Source organism: Carassius auratus, chromosome 17 (genome assembly GCF_003368295.1).
Source record: "Carassius auratus strain Wakin chromosome 17, ASM336829v1, whole genome shotgun sequence".
NCBI lineage: Eukaryota > Metazoa > Chordata > Actinopteri > Cypriniformes > Cyprinidae > Carassius > Carassius auratus.
The window spans coordinates 21,884,132-21,892,603 of NC_039259.1; positions in this window are offsets into that span (position 1 = coordinate 21,884,132).

Sequence of the window (8,472 nt, forward strand, 5' to 3'; positions counted from 1 at the left end):
TTGTGCACAGAATTTTTATTAACACTTCACAAAACTAATCAAAAACAGAAAAGAGAAAAAAACTTAGCTGAATTGGTACATTCATGCTAAACAAAGTTAAATTAATGATGATAAAATCAAAGAGAAGGTGATAGCATAAACATGAAGTGAAACCAAGAGCGAGAAGGAGGAGAAAGAGAGAGAGGGGTCTAAGTGTCAGTGAGATGCTGACTGCTTGCAGTTGAGGTAAAGGACTTAGCTTTGGCTACAAGCAGTTCTTTGTTTACACAACGGTCTGTGAAGTGCATAGTCAGTAAAAGAAATGGACACAGCGACCCCATTGGATTCAATAGAGACAAGTGAAGTCAATTAGAAGCACACACTTCCTGGGGGTCGAGCGTACTGCGTAGACTCAAACTGAGCTTGATGATGTAGAGGTCACGTGAGCAACCTGTCTGACAATTGTAAGTCTTCTAAGTCTTCACTGTGCCAAGAGAAATCTGAATCACCCACAGAGTCTTGCAGACGTTGTTACTACACAATGCAGGAGTTTAAAAGCCACAAGTCTTTGGAAAGTTACGAGGCTTTCAGCTTGTGGCTGGGTCCATCTACAGCAGGTGATGAAAACAGTGTTGTACTGGCCAAAGTAAGTTTATTCACATGCGTTTTAGTGTATTGTAATTACATTGCATTTAGAATGCACTTCTTGACCAAAATGACAAAGTGATTAACTGCGACTGCTTCGTAAACGCTAGATTGTAACGAGATGTTCAATGTATACGAACGTTTCCAACATGTTTTGATGTAGGCTAAAGCTGTGTATGTTTTGTTATGATTTGATTTTAACCCAATGACACATACTGTACCAGTTTTTTGTGTTGGGGGCTGCAAAGTGGACAAACCAGTTCTGGGTTGGCTAGGGTAGTTAAATGTGTGATCGCAAGATGTAAATGTCCTGGTTAGATTAAAGCTATTAACACCGTGAATGCAAGGTGACTTACATCGTAAAAAATATAATTCACAATGTCCATATCAATCAATCAATCACCTTTATTTATATAGCGCTTTAAACAAAATACATTGAGTCAAAGCACTGTACAACATTCATTTGGAAAGCAGTGTCTTAATAATGCAAAATGATAGTTAAAGGCAGTTCATCATTGAATTCAGTTATGTCATCTCTGTTCAGTTTAAATAGTGTCTGTGCATTTATTTGCAATCAAGTCAATGATATCGCTGTAGATGAAGTGACCCCAACTAAGCAAGCCAGATGCGACAGCGGCAAGGAACCAAAACTCCATCGGTGACAGAATGGAGAAAAAAACCTTGGGAGAAACCAGGCTCAGTTCTCCTCTGACCAGACGAAACCAGTAGTTCAATTACAGGCTGCAGCAGAGTCAGATTGTGCAGAAGAATCAAAGTTTCCTGTGGTCTTGTCCTGGTGCTCCTCTGAGACAAGGTCTTTACAGGGGATCTGTATCTGGGGCTTTAGTTGTCCTGGTCTCCGCTGTCTTTCAGGGCAGTAGAGGTCCTTTCTAGGTGCTGATCCACCATCATGTCTGGATACGTACTGGATCCGGGTGACTGCAGTGACCCTCTGATCTGGATACAGACTGGATCTGGTGGCCACGGTGACCTCGGAACAAGAGAGAAACAGACAAATATTAGCGTAGATGCCATTCTTCTAATCATGTAGCAGGTACATAGGGTGTTATGTGAAGTGTTTCCGGTTCCGGTTTACCTAATTAATGCAGCCTAAAAATCCTTTAACGGATTTGGATATTAAAAGCATATTAGTATGTTATGTGTAAGCCAGGTTAAAGAGATGGGTCTTTAATCTAGATTTAAACTGCAAGAGTGTGTCTGCCTCCCGAACAATGTTAGGTAGGTTATTCCAGAGTTTAGGCGCCAAATAGGAAAAGGATCTGCCGCCCGCAGTTGATTTTGATATTCTAGGTATTATCAAATTGAGTTTTGAGAACGTAGCGGACGTAGAGGAGTATAATGTAAAAGGAGCTAATTCAAATACTGAGGTGCTAAACCATTCAGGGCTTTATAAGTAATAAGCAATATTTTAAAATCTATACGATGTTTGATAGGGAGCCAGTGCAGCGATGACAGGACCGGGCTAATATGGTCATACTTCCTGGTTCTAGTAAGAACTCTTGCTGCTGCATTTTGGACTAGCGTGCAGAACAACCACCCAATAAAGCATTACAATAATCTAACCTTGAAGTCATAAATGCATGGATTAACATTTCTGCATTTGACATTGAGAGCATAGGCCGTAATTTAGATATATTTTTGAGATGGAAAAAAGCAGTTTTACAAATGCTAGAAACGTGGCTTTCTAAGGAAAGATTGCAATCAAATAGCACACCTAGGTTCCTAACTGATGACGAAGAATTGACAGAGCAACCATCAAGTCTTAGACAGTGTTCTAGGGTATTACAAGCAGAGTTTTTAGGTCCTATAATTAACACCTCTGTTTTTTCTGAATTTAGCAGTAAGAAATTACTCGTCATCCAATTTTTTATATCGACTATGCATTCCATTAGTTTTTCAAATTGGTGTGTTTCACCGGGCCGCGAAGAAATATAGAGCTGAGTATCATCAGCATAACAGTGAAAGCTAACACCATGTTTCCTGATGATATCTCCCAAGGGTAACATATAAAGCGTGAAGAGTAGCGGCCCCAGTACTGAGACTTGAGGTACTCCATACTGCACTTGTGATCGATATGATACATCTTCATTCACTGCTACAAACTGATGGCGGTCATATAAGTACGATTTAAACCATGCTAATGCACTTCCACTGATGCCAACAAAGTGTTAAAGTCTATGCAAAAGAATGCTGTGGTCAATTGTGTCGAATGCAGCACTAGATCTAATAAAACTAGATCTAATAAAACTAATAGCGAGATACACCCACGATCAGATGATAGGAGCAGATCATTTGTAACTCTAAGGAGAGCAGTCTCAGTACTATGATACGGTCTAAATTCTGACTGGAAATCCTCACATATACCATTTTTCTCTAAGAAGGAATATAATTGTGAGGATACCACCTTTTCTAGTATCTTGGACAAAAAAGGGAGATTTGAGATTGGTCTATAATGAACTAGTTCTTTGGGGTCAAGTTGTGTTTTTTTTATGAGAGGCTTAATAACAGCCAGTTTGAAGGTTTTGGGGACATATGCTAATGACAATGAGGAATTAATAATAGTCAGAAAAGGACCTATGACTTCTGGAAGCACCTCTTTTAGGAACTTAGATGGTATAAGGTCTAACATACATGTTGTTGGTTTAGATGATTTAACAAGTTTATACAATTCTTCCTCTCCTATAGTAGAGAATGAGTGGAACTTTTCCTCAGGGGGTCTATAGTGCACTGTCTGATGTGATAATGTAGCCGACGACTGAATGGTTGCAATTTTATCTCTAATAGTATAGATTTTAGAAGTAAAGTAGTTCATAAAGTCATTACTGCTGTGGTGTTGGGAAATGTCAACACTTGTTGAGGCTTTATTTTTCGTTAATTTAGCCACTGTATTGAATAAATACCTGGGGTTATGTTTGTTTTCTTTTAAAAGAGAAGAAAAGTAATCAGATCTAGCAGTTTTTAATGCTTTTCTGTAGGATATGTTACTTTCCCGCCAAGCAATACGAAATACCTCTAGTTTTGTTCGGGCTGCTCTCCTTAGGGTGCGAGTAAACTCATTATACCATGGTGTCAAACTGTTTTCCTTAACCTTCCTTAAGCGTAAAGGAGCAACTGTGTTTAAAGTGCTAGAAAAGAGAGAGTCCATAGTTTCTGTTACATCATCAAGTTGTTCTGAGGTTTTGGATATGCTAAGGAATTTGGATACATCAGGAAGATAACTTAAAAAGCAGTCTTTTGTGGTAGAAGTGATGGTTCTTCGATACTTGTAACAAGAAGTAGAATTTACAATTTTGGCTATATGAAGTTTGCACAGAACTAAATAATGATCTGAGATATCATCACTTGGCTGCACAATTTCAACACTATCAACATCAATTCCATGTGACAGTATTAAATCTAGAGTATGATTTCGACAATGAGTAGGTCCTGAAACATGTTGTCTAACACCAATAGAGTTCAGAATGTCTATAAATGCTGATCCCAATGCATCTTTTTCATTATCGACATGGATATTAAAATCACCAACTATTAAAACTTTATCTGCAGCCAGAACTAACTCGGATGTAAAATCACCAAACTCTTTAATAAAGTCTGTATGGTGGCCTGGTGGCCTGTATACAGTAGCCAGTACAAACATAACAGGGGATTTATCATTAACATTTGTTTCTCTGGATAATGTTATATGTAGCACCATTACTTCAAACGAGTTATACTTGAAGCCTGTCCTCTGAGAAATCCTGAAAACGTTGTTATAAATTGAGGCAACTCCTCCCCGTTTGCCTTTTAGATGCGGCTCATGTTTATAACAGTAATCTTGGGGGGTGGATTCATTTAAGATAATGTAATCATCAGGTTTTAGCCAGGTTTCTGTCAAACAGAGCACATCCATATTATGATCAGTTATTTACAAAAAGTGTTTTCGTAGAAATGGATCTGATATTCAATAAGCCAAGCTTTATCATTTGTTTATCCATATTGCATTTGTTTTTTATTTGTTGAACCTCAATTAATTGTTAACTTGGTTTCGACGTTTTTTGTAATTTCTAGTTCGGGGAACAGACACAGTCTCTATAGTGTGATATCTAGGTGAAAGAGTCTCTATGTGCTGAGAATTAACTGACCTCTGTGACGGGATATGTGTGCACAGAGGTAAATGGTCCAGGTCTCTGTGCCGCTGCAGGGAACTCGTATGGGTCGATATTTTGAATGCCTGAGAGCTTCTCCAAACACCGCTGTTTTGCGCTTGGTGTGAGCTTGAAAAAGATGCTTTTCCAACAGGAAAGTATTGATATGGACAAGGCTTGAGTGACTGTCAAATCAGGCAACCAATTGCTAAGCTGGCAACACAGTAGGCTACCCAGATATTTTTAGCTTGCCTCATCAAATGTTACTAACCCTTCTACAGGTCCTTCTCAAAAAATTAGCATATTGTGATAAAGTTCATTATTTTCCATAATGTAATGATAAAAATTAAACTTTCATATATTTTAGATTCATTGCACACCAACTGAAATATTTCAGGTCTTTTATTGTTTTAACACTGATGATTTTGGCGTACAGCTCATGAAAACCCAAAATTCCTATCTCAAAAAATTAGCATATCATGAAAAGGTTCTCTAAACGAGCTATTAACCTAATCATCTGAATCAACTAATTAACTAGTAACTACAGGACCTGTACTTTCCCGCAGCCGACAACTACAGCACTCGAAGCAAGCATGAAGCTACTTTTTTTCTTGCAACATTGGCCTGCACATCCCAGTATTTCCATCATGTTACTTCTAACCCCCTTTTTCTTTTCAGTGTCCTCCAGCTCACCGTAGCAGACATTAGCATAAGCATGCCTCTGCTAGCAGTGCAGGCTAGACACATTCTCCAAGACATCACATACCCCAGCCCCTTCACACGACCCACAGCTACAGCAGCTGAAGCAAACGTGAGGCCGCCTCCATTCGTAAAAAAATCTAAAAAAAAATCTAAAAATCTAAAATCTAAAAAAAAAAAATCGCAAAAATCTTCCGCTCCCTCATGCTACTAACCATTTTTCTGTTCAGTGGCCTCCAGCTCCAGATTTTGTCAGAAGGCAGAGTGCACCAAGACCTATTAGTGGTCAGAAAAGTTCACCGAACCCTCTTCAGCCAACCCCTCTAACGCCAGCCCATCCCCATTAACTCAAACTTGTTATCTACCATAGTTAACTCTCCTAACATCCCCCTATCTATATATAGATAGATCCTCACTCCAGCCATCCGAGCAGTGCCCGCCCCCGCAGGAGCCTTTTTTCCATATTTCCTCTCTGCCACAGCAGTGTATGCTCCCACAGGAGCATTTCCTGTATCTCCCCACTGCCGCAGCAGCGTCTGCTCCCCCAGGAGCCTTTTCTGTATCTCCCCACTGCCGCAACAGTGTCTGCTCCCGCAGGAGCCCTCTCTGTATCTCCCCACCACCGCTGCAGTGTCCGCTCTCGCAGGAACCTTTTCTGTTTTTCCACACTGCCGCAGCAGTAGCCGCTCCTGCAGGATTCTCTACCTATATTTTACCACTGCCGCAGCGGTGTCTGCTCCCGCAGGAGCCCTTTCCATCCTTCCCTACTGCCACAGCAGTTCCCGCTCCCGCAGGAGCCTAAAAAAAAATTGTCTGTACTTGATAGCAAAACTATCACTTACTTCATTAGATAAAGTAAGAAGGACCAAGAAAGGAAAAGCCACTACATGTAAAATTTGTAATGAATTTTTTTTTTAATTCAACCTCATTAGGCCTAGGGATGGGTACCGAAACCCGGTATTAAACTGGCCCCGGGGCTAAATTGTATCAGTAAGATCTGACGGTACCGGTTCTGCTTTCGGTACTGGAGGAAAAAAAAATAATGTACTATGTATTTTTGCTTAATAATGTTGTCGTGCACATTTAATCTCGCCAAACATTTCTAATGTGCAATCATTTTAAGACGTTTGTCCGTGAGATCTGCGTGAACTCTCATGCACGCCGCGAAGGCTGCCTGTCAGTCACACACACACACACGCACGCACACACACACACACACACACCACAACGAGCGCACGCACATGCATTAACTGTACGTAAACTCCTTCTTAATAATAATGAGTGACGATGGCGAAGAGATTTGCTTAATGTTATCGTGCACATTTTATCTTACCAAACATTTCTAATTTGCGATATTATTAAGACGTTTGTCTGTGAGATCTGCGAGAACTTGCATGCCCGCCGCGGAGGCTGTCTGTCACAGTCACACAAAAACACCACAACTAGCGCACACATGCATTAACAGTACGAAAACTCCCGCTTAATACAAAGAGTGACGATGGCAGAGAGATCAAAACGTTCCAAAGTGTGGTTATACTTCACTAGAGTTAATGCTGACAACACTCGTTGTCATAAGTGCAAAACAATATTTGCATGTAAGGGCGCAAACACAAGCAATCACTGCGGTCAAGCCAGCCGCACTTCAGAAAAACACCGTCAAGCCAGCCGCGAGTGAAATTTATATGCGCGTGTATTACTATAATTACGGCAATAGCAGGAACAACAGAGAGTGAACGCGCTTTCAGAGCGCTTTTCATCTATACGTTCAGATTTGATCTATGACGACCTTTTTCGCCCATCTGCTCTAATATTCGTGTAACTTATTGTTTTCCTTGACTGCTCTGTATTACTATAATTTTCAGCCTTTCAAAGCATTACAATTATTAGTAGAAAACGAGATATGGGACATTCATTGATTTAGAAGACACTTTTTTATGATGAGAAAGAAGCAATTAAAGGTCAGTTCTTAAAGAAGACATCCCATACTATATCCATACCTCACATAAAACCATTTTACTGGAGCCTTTTAGAGATATAGGATAATATTACACTTTACAAGTCTTTTAAGATCCCATTTCTAACAAGTAGAAAAAAACAATGGTCAGTTCTTATAAGGGACTTCGCATCTATATGCAAACTTCATATCAAACCATTGTACAACAGCATTTTTGAGATATGGGACATTATTACACTTTAAAGGGTTATAAAGATCATATTTCTAATAAATAGAAAAAAACAATGGTCAGTTCTTATCAGGGACGTCCCATACTATATACACAAAAAATCATTTTGCTAAAGCATTTTTGAGATATGGGTCCATATGGCGATTTAGAGGGCTATAAAGACCCCTATAGCGGAGTACAAAACTTTTTATCCACAGGAAGAAGGAGGCGGAAACCGGCCATCAATCAAATAAGGCTTTTAATGACAAAATAAACACAAAACACTGCGACAGCCCTTCACGGACGACTGTCGCTTACAAACAAAAACCAAACACAAACTAAAATCATGGCCTGGCCTGGCCCTCTCTCGTTGTTCACTGTCGTCGCCCCCTCTTTTGTATCCTTCCATCTCCACCGCGGGACGTGAGACCGGTGAGTGGAGCAGGCGTCGCTCATTTCCAGTCACTCCACTGGCCTCATTCCGTTCTCATGGCTCGCGGCCCCGCCCCACTCATCACAACCCTATTTCTAATAAGTAGAAAAAAAACAAAGGTCAGTTCATATAAGGGACATCCCAAACTATATGCAAACCTCATATCAAACCATTTTACTGCAGCATTTTTGAGATATGCGTCCATATCACGATTTAGAGGGCTATAAAGTCAACATTTCTAATAAGTAGAAAAAAACAAAGGTCAGTTCTTATCAGGGACGTCACATACTATTTGCACCCTTCATATGAAACCATTTTACTGCAGCATTTTTGAGATATGGGACAATACAATGATTTAGAGGGCGATAAAGACACCATTTCTAATAAGTAGAAAAAAAACAATAGTCAG